This window comes from Rhinolophus sinicus, linkage group LG01 (genome assembly GCF_036562045.2).
Source record: "Rhinolophus sinicus isolate RSC01 linkage group LG01, ASM3656204v1, whole genome shotgun sequence".
NCBI classification, from domain to species: Eukaryota; Metazoa; Chordata; class Mammalia; order Chiroptera; family Rhinolophidae; genus Rhinolophus; species Rhinolophus sinicus.
The window spans coordinates 197,289,766-197,299,247 of NC_133751.1; the positions used below are offsets into that span (position 1 = coordinate 197,289,766).

Genomic DNA, 9,482 nt, shown 5'->3' on the forward strand with positions numbered 1-9,482 from the left:
ATTTCTATCCAGCCCAATTCTACAACAGCTCTGCAGCCTCTTCCCTCTTCATTCCCCCTTTCCTCTTTCACCCTCACTCTTCCTCAGCGTCAGTCTGCAATCCCACTGTTTCATCACCACCTCACCTTGTTTCCCATCTCTCTCTGGACCGTCTCTTCACACATTCATCTTGATCCAGGATCACAGTTGTGGGAACTGAGCTGGCAAAAGCAGAACATCCACAGAGGGCAGAAACTAAAGCAGCAAAAGCAAAATATGTTAGTGGATGAGCAGAAGTGGAAAGGCTGAACACTGTCAAGTTTACGGGCTGTCCCAATAGAACCTGCTTTTAAAAGATTATTCTGGTTGTAGGGCAAATCTGATTGTTGGAGGCGGGCCAGAGCATAGGTCAGAAGGCCACTGGGAGGCAATTGTAGCAGTTCTGAGAAGCGGGACCAAGGTGATGGTGAAGGAATGCAGGTGCAGATATATCCTAGGTGCAATACTGATAGGACAGAGGAAGGGTGGGTGAGGGAGACAATCGAATCAAAGCTATTGACCCTGTTTTCAGAAAAATGCACATTCAAAAATTTTTATACAAATATAATGACTCCTGACACCCATTCTCATTCTCAGATGAATAGTCCTGGCTCTAGGGGAAGAGTCACAGACCTCTGGAAATCCTGTTCCTCTCGTCTGCGCTTCTGATAGCTACCGAGCAGCAGCCAAACTGAGGTCATTCTTTGTGAAGCTTGCCTTGCATGGTTGGATATTGCCCCATATGAGTGAAGCCATCAGCTAATAGCCTAGTGCCTGAAGGAGTAGGCCTCCACCTGCATGGAAATGGGCCAAGGGGACAGCTGCAGAAAGGATCTTCATCGCTGTTTTTTTCCCAAAACTATGAGCAAAGAAGAGATACAATTTCAAAGTGGGAAAAGCCAGTGGATATCCAAGGGCACCCTGGGACACAGGAGGCAGGTCCCCCATAACTGAATATCCAGTGCAAACGCCAAGAAGTGGAAGGCATGCAAGAGGGAGCAGGGCCATGTCAGTTCCTATGACCCCTAGCTCTTCTTGCGTGGTCCTTATCCTGGTGACGTGTAGCACTGTGACTTTGTGTGAACACTCATCGCAGCCTGCTCCACACCACATAGGGCCAATCAACAAAATGGGCTTCTGCTTCCAACCTGTGTTACCATGATGTGGCACCCCACCCACATGCTGGTAAGGAGGCGGGAGTAAGCTGACTCAGGCTGGGCTGGGGCCAGAGGGGCTGATGCAATTGGGAGTGACCATTTGGGAGGTCCTGCCCAAGGCAGATCGCCAGCCATCTGACTTCCCAGGTAAGACTGGGTGTAACGTTGCCTGGCATCAGGAGCCTAGTGGTTCAGTTTGAGGACTGTGGGTATAGTGGTAAAATCTCTGTGTAGTCTCTGCTAACCATCATCAATGGATAGCGGCATTGTGAATTCAGGGGGGATATATTTGGGATGAAACAGTGTTACTGACAAATGGCTGCTGGGTTGAGGAACAGGGATGAGGTTCTTGGACAGAGGGGCAGGAAGGAGCTGGGCAGGTTTGAAGGGCTCTGGTCCAGCAGGGAATGGATCAGGAGTGTGGATGGGTACAGTGACTGAGCACACACAGTATTGGTTGTGAGCGGGGCTGTCGTGGGGCAGGGAGTACATAGGTTCTGGTTTGGGTTCCAGTCCCAGGGACTCTTGGGTGATTGTTTGTCTAGGCTCAGGGCCAGACACTGAGCATGGCCGTAATGTTTTGTGATTGTTGGTATGTTGCCAGGTTTGTTTCTCATTGGTTCATGAGCTCTGCCCGAATGACGTCTCAGGTAACAGGCCTCCGGTCTTTATGGTGGGCATGCCTGAGGCAGTCAGGCACTGATATTTTTTGGCATACGGGTTCCTGCTAAAACTTGAGACCAGGACCCACCCCTGGCAGGGCCTGGCAGGTTTGACTGAATTTACCCTGTGCTGCCCCGTCCTTGTCAAATACCCTCTTCCGGGGCTCTGGCCTTCCACCTTTCCCCAGAATCCTCAGGCTGCTGCCCCCCAGGCTGGGCACTCCACCTCCCCTTGCAGCATTGGGCATTACCTTTGGGAGGACAGCAACTTCCAGCCTGTGCCATGGAGCCAGATGACGTGGCCTGAATTCTGGCTCTGACACGTCTGACAAGCCGACTTCCATGTAGAATTCTGTTGTCTGATGTCCCAGCACCCATTTTTCATTCCTCAGGTTATGGAACCCTTATGTTGCTTTGGGGAACGACTTCCTTTCTTTCCACACACATTCTGCCTCGTTGGAAGCAATCCTGGTGGGACTGCCAATTAAGATGGCTCAGACTTCCCTTGGACGAGATTGAGTAGAGGACATAAGTTAGGCCAAGCAGATACTCTCTTCCTGGAATTGGAGCCATAAGCAAAACGGCACAAAAAGGCTGTGGATTGTTTATCATGACAATGGCAATTTGAAGAGGTGATACCTCATACTTGGAGCAACTTTGTTCCTTGTACTTTCTGAAGTCTGTTTCTTTTTTTTTTTAATCTTTTTAAAAATTACTGTTAGAGACATCCCATGTCCTTCCTAATAAGTTCCTTTTTGCTTGATTTAGTTATGGTTGGTTTCTGTGTTGTAAGCAAAGAACCGTCAAAGATGCTGCAATACACTGTACTTTATGAGATTATTAAAGACTACAAAACAATTCCCATACGTTCTTTTAAAAATTATCTTTTCTTGCTTTAAGGCATTAATAAAAGGTTGATTATTGGCATGGAGATAGTTGTAACACTTTGAGGGAGTCACCAGATGGTGACAATGCATATTATTTCCTAATTCAATTGATCTCGAAATGTGTTTATTAAATCTTGAGGAAATGCTTTATCATCATTATGTGATAGCTCTGCTTTAAAAAAAACCCCAAGCTTTAGAACATCTTGTAGGGGCAGAATTTGGATGTGATGAAAGGAGTTCTTTGGCAGTATCTCAGAGGTATATACTTTAACTTCAAAAGAATTTATGTCTCAAATGTCTGAAGGCTAACAAATGTCTACAGAAGAGGACTATTTCCTCAGTGGATGCAGCCACTATGTAGATATCATTACAGCTCTGTCACGAGTCAGTGGCTTACACATTGCTGTTGCTCACACACAAACCTTTCACAGATTATGATAAGTGCTTCTTTGATATGAAGGCATTGCTCTCAGTAAAACCTTCAAGCAGTGGACTCTGACCAGAAGCCATGTGGGTGGTGGAAAAAGACCTTTGCTTTGGATTAGAAGGAACATTGCAGATTACATTGTTATGATTCAGCAGGGGCTAGGAAAGAATTCTGCATTTGTAATAGAAAGTCCATGGGTAGTACTTTTTTTTTTTTTTGACCAGAGTTATTTTGATGGATTAAACCAAAAGAAGAAGGAAATGATAACACTGAACCCTAGTGCTGATGATTGTTAGAAACTCTCACTGATACATATCAGTTTCTACCAAAAGGGAAAAAAGAAATTGTTTATGAGTATTTGCTGTTTCACCTCTGCTTCCAGTTCTGATTTTTCCTCTTTCACTGATGTATTAGTTAGCTAGTGCTGTGTAACAAAGCACTCCAAAAGGTCATGACTTAAAACAACAAACATTGCTTAGCTCATGAGCTTATGAGTTGGTTCTTTTGGTCTTGGCTGGGCATGCTCATGCATCTGTGATGATTTGGTGGGCTGGCTGATGACTGCCTGGCTTTGCTGATCTTGGCTATACTTTCACATATTTGGAGGTTGGTTGGTTGTATGCTGTTTAGAATGTTCTTAGCTAGAACAACTAGTCTCCTCTCAGCTTACAGCAAGCTAGCTTATGCATGCTCACATAGCCATGTAAAAGTTGTGTGTGTGTGTGTGTGTGTGTGAGAGAGAGAGAGAGAGAGAGAGAGAGAGAGAGAGAGAGAGACAGAGACAGAGACAGAGACAGAGACAGAGAGATTGGAAGAGAAAAGGCAGGCAAGGCATTTTTTTGAAGTTTAAGCTTGGAACTGGCACAGTCACTTCTGCCTCAACAGGAGGAGCTACAAAATCATATCGCAAAAGGTATGGATTTAAAGAGGCATGAAAAGTTGTGGCCATTTTTAATTTCTCACACTCAAGAATGTCATAACTCTGCTAATTTGATGTGTGTGTGTGTGTGTGTGTGTGTGTGTGTGTGTGTGTGTGTGGTGTGAAATGAGAAGAACAGGTGGGGAAAAATAGTGGACCTGAGAGGAAAGAAGTGGAAGAGGGAAGAGAGAGAGAGGGAGTTCAGGTAGGTCAAATCTCAGAAAGATTTTGGGGATTTGGCAAATGAGAGGCTTTAAAACAACTTCAGTGTAGAAGAGAAATGGGTATGAGCGGAAATAGAGTTTGATATGTTTTCTCATGGTTTAGGAATTTGATCCCTTTTGATATTCTGTAAGAGATGTAAGTAAATTACTTTTTTGGCTATTGAGCCATGCATTTTTCAATGCAACTACGTACAATGGAGCTATGTGGGGTCCCAAGGACTTATTTGAATTAAGCATTTAGATTTATAAAGAAAGACCTTTGAAAAAAATAAAATAGCTCCACCAAACTACAGGAAAAGTAAAACATTGATTTTCCCTCCTAAGGAGGCTAATCAATCATGTTTAGATGTTTACTATTTTCTGAGCACTATCAAATTCAGCATGTGAAAATTTTGAGCAAATGTGGTGTTCTCTGAAAACTTTATGGTTTTAGGGTTTTTCAAATATCCATGGAAATATAAAGAAATAATGTATTGACTAATTCCTAGCTGTATGATGCTGCCAGTTTACTTGAACATTTGATGGATTGCTCCTCTGAACCCATACTCTTGTTCACCCATTTCTACTCTAATGGTGTGCCTGCTTGAAATCTATAATATGACAGAATGAATGGGAGATGCTCTGGAAGCAGCTCAAGGGCTTGGAAGTCAGCCCAGCCTGTATTCAAATCCTGACTTCATTCTTAACTCTGTGAACTTGGGCAAGTTTCTGACCTAAACTTCTTAAAAAAAATCTTAACATGAGGACAACAATCCACTTGTTTAAGTCTGTTGTAAGGATTAAAGGTAATGTGTAATCAGTGTTGAGCACATAAATGTTTATTTCGACTCCTCACAAAGAATCTATAAGCTAGACTTTATTGAGTCAGTGTCAGCATACTGCAGATTCCCCAAATTTGATCAGAGAAGCCTGTCTAAAGTCCAGTATCAGGACGCCATTGAGCCAACAAAGACCTCTCTTATTATTGCATGTAGAAGAGAGCCAAAGGTATATCTACCAACTTAGGTGTTGGTGCTAGGTGTTAGGTGCTGTGCCACTGGGGCCATTGAAAAATGTCAATCATCAGATTTGTTTTTTATTTTTCATATGCTTATTACAGATCTCAAGGCACTTGCAATTTATCTGGGGAGAAAACACAACAAAAAGCTTCTAAACGTACCAAGTATATAATCAAATGCCAAATTTGGAATTACAGGGTCTTCAAAGAGAGATCGATCAAGGCTTATATGGATATTGAAGGTGAGGCAAGTTTCAGGATACAGAGACGACAAAGGGCACACTCTGAAAGAATGCCAAGAGGTGGAGAAAAGAAGGCAGAAATTAGAGAAGTTGGTGGGGGGGGGGGGCGATGGAGGTGGGAGCCGTGGGTACAAGTAGGAGAAAGTAGATGATGAAGGATTTCGAAAGTCAGGCATAAGACGCTGGACGCAGCAGAAGTTAGAGCATCACGATCAATTTCTGAAAAAGTGAAAGAAATCATGAAAATTAGTGGCTGGCAGGGACCTCCAGATTGCTGAGGCAGAGCCTGGAATCAAGTATGGGTTGGCAGGGTGTCAGGCACGTGGTGATGGAAACTGGCCAAAAGCTGAGGTGATGGGAGGAGAAGGAGAAAGCCACTATTGAAGTTTGGGAGAGCTGTAGGTTCTTCTGAGCCCCGTTTAGTCTAGACTGACCCGTGTTATCCTGGCTCAAATATCTGCTTTGGGCACAGATTCAGAAGGCAAAAGCTGTCCTGTTGGGTACTAGATGTGTGAGCTCAGATGTCCTGACGGTGCTGTCAACTTCGCAGAAACAGTGCCTCGTCCCTCAAGTGCTTGAGAAATAGCAAGGAGCACAGTGGCAGTTTGTACAACAGCTATAATTTCCTTTCTACCCGAACTCTGTAATAAAACAGAGAGCGATTTCTCTCCCTATCCCCGGGCGAGGGACAAATAGGTAAGTGGAACATTGGATGGAATAACATGGGTTATCCTCTCAATTACTAATGCCCATTTTTGCCTTCTCCAGATTTTTCAATTACAGAGAAATTGGCCCACACAAAATCTCAGGGAAAACTCAAGGTCAAACAAGTCCTCTGATTCAAGTATCAGTAGGACTTCAGATGTTATACTTTTCTGCCAATTAAAGGATGCACACTTAAGTGTTTTTATGTGACTTCTAAATACATGACATCTATGTCTCCAAGCGGACACTCAGCATGGAACAAAGGAGGGAAAAGATTGAACTGAAGAAGTGCGAGAGTCAAGGTAAATTCCTTTCTTGTTTGAGATGTTTTCTCTATTTTTCCTTTTTGCTTTAGAAGTCCAGTTTCCTTGGGGTTTATTTAAACTAAGAGGAAAAGGTCATAATGTATTCATGCAATACATACTTGGTTTTTAAAACAACAATTGTGACAAATAACAGAAAGGATTAAGTAATGCTGCACTAATGATCCATACAAAACACCAACATTTTGGGTTGGGCATAATTTAGAGAAATGTCTCAAACACTTTTTGAAATGCTATTGTAGCAATACAGAGAGGCATGCCTTAGGTGGACATAGGAATGTAGTTTAGAAAAGAAAAAAATATCACACTGGAACTACTCAATTTCTCCAAAATCACTGAGCAAGAAAAGCAACATTTTACCACCCACCATACTGATTTTACACAACTTCTATAAAGCACCTTGACTGAAATCCCAGAGCAAAAGTTAGGACTCTCCTCCTCTATTTTTGGTAAACAGCTGCATAGTAAACTTAGATGACTTTCCCCCCTGGATTTTACCTGGGAGTGGCCTTTAACATTTTTTTTTATTTAAAAGAGGGCAGGTTTGGCCCTTTTATACTAATATTACCAATGTTAAAATTTCTTGGGATCTCAGGAAGATTCATATTCTTTACAACTGATATAACACGGACCAGCCTCAGATTTCCCCAGTTTATTTTGTGCATCAGTGTGTGTAACAATCTCATTCGTGTTGGTCTCCAAAACCATTCCTCCCATCACCATTGCTGCAAGAATACTGTGAACCTTGTCTACATGGAGAATTAAATTCGGTTCATAGACATTTTCAAAACACTTGTCTAATATTTCCACAAATGCTTGACTCAGATCAAAAATGCCAAGTTCATTTTCTGAAGAATCCACACAGAAGACAAAATATAACATTGCATAATGTCTATAAATCAGTTTGTTGTCATATCCTCCAGTTAATAATCCTCCTTCTAGGAAATTACAAACATTTTCACCTAAGAGACCACAAGGATTGTCTCCCTAGTGATTTGCTGTTGTCTACCTTCACTGTAAGCCTGGCAGAACTTGGAGAGCTGCGACTCCCCTGGATTGATGAAGACGAGAGTCCCCTTAACCATGGCTGGGCCCCGTGGACCAGGTGGGTGCTGGGGGCCAGGGGGGAACAGACAAATGTACGAGTCTTGCCTAGGGATCTCCCGGGAGATCCTTCCCCACCTGCCCCCACCGCCTCCTCCTGGGCAGGTCCACCACCTCCCGCTTGGGCGGGCGGGACCATGAGATGTTTTCTTATTGTGAGGGTCTGACAAGTGTGAAGGGGCAAGTGAGAGGGAGTATTACTCCTGAAGGAGAGCGATATTAAAATGTAAGACTTGAATATTTATCTGCAAGTAGTTTCTATAGGAATCAATAATTTAAAGCAAGTTATAAGCCATTCACATTTATTTATTCAACAAGTAGTTACTAAGGGCCTACCTTGTGCCAGACTGTTCCAGGAATGAGGAACATATCAGTAAATGAAACAAGTGCCTGCTCATATGGGGTTCACATTCCAGTGGGGGAAGATGGGCCATAACCTATAAAAATATACTCTGATAGGTTGTCACAAGTGCTAAGAAGAATTCGTCTGGGGATGTGGATAGAGAGGGGCAGCGCTGATGATGGCGGTGTGCTCTTTTAGACAGAGACCTAAGGGTAGCCTCTCCAATGGGGTGATATCTGAGGGCACTGAGGGGCTGAGCTATGTAGACACATAGGGAAAGAGTGGTCCATGCGGAGGGAGAAGTACAAAGCGTTGCCAGGTAAGATACAGGATGCCCACTTCAAATTGAATTTCAGATAAAGAAAACAAGTATTGTTTAGTATAAGCATGTCCCGTGCAATGTTTGGGATATGCTTATAGTACTAAAAAAAAATTTATCTAAAATGCAACTTCAGCTGGGTATGATGTGTGTTATTTGTTGAATCTGTCAATCCTTGCTTGGTGTTGAGGAAAGAGTGTGTTTGGTGTGTTCAAGGAATAATAAGAAGGCCAGAGACATGAGCAAGGGGAAGACTGGTAGGAGACGAGGTCCTCGAGGTGGCAGGCAGCTGAGTCACACAGGTCCTTGTTGGCCCTTTTAACGACTTTGGTTTTTCCTGAGTGTGATGGGAAGCCAGTGGGAGGCTTTGCAGAGAGAAGTGTGAAGATTCGTTAATTTTTTTCCCAACTGTTGATGAATTTCATTTAATACTAACTTAAATTATTGAATACCTCTTAGATTTACTGAGCTAGGACAATGTTAGGGTCCTGTTGCTGCTTTCCAGGTGCTCATTCACTATCTGGGGAGATAACACTTAACAAAGCAGTTAAGTAATAGTATAAATGCCTGGGTCAGCATGGGTGGTTCAGCCCAGAGTACCATAAATAGATGGATTCCTTGGGCCAGAAACATCTAGGAAGCATTTTGGAGGAGATTGGACCAACTGGAAGGATGGTGGAAGGGACTGTATCTCCTCCCATTTCAAGCATGCAGATGCTGTCCTCTAAGGTGTGAACAGAGCTTTTGGAGGAGTGGGGGCATCACAGCCTCTGCATTCAATGTCCCCTGGAGAGAGTGCTTCCCTCACACATCATGTCTATACAGTGCATTCAGAACCAAATGGATTGCAGGATAACCTGCAACACCCCGAGTAAAGCGTCAGAGGGTAGAACTCTGAACAGAGTCAAGATGGATCTTCTGCACCCTGACATACCCCACGCACAGCCTGTGTCTGGAGTAGGAACGTGGACCTACATTTTCTAAAACAACCGTTACTTTTCCTTAGGGATTCCTACCTTTGAGAAGTTAGCCCCCAGAAAAATTCCTGATACACCAGAGAAGGCAATAAATGTTTGTGAAATAAATATCCAACTTGTGTATCAATTTGCAGAAAGCATTTTGAAGTGTTTCTAATCAAGTAATTAGCTTCACCAA

At 43.3% G+C, this 9,482-nt stretch overlaps 1 pseudogene; it reads right to left on the bottom strand.

The window, feature by feature from the left end:
• Positions 1–7,085: 7,085 nt before the first annotated feature.
• Positions 7,086–7,646, bottom strand: LOC109459315 (AP-3 complex subunit sigma-1; annotated as a pseudogene).
• Positions 7,647–9,482: the final 1,836 nt, after the last annotated feature.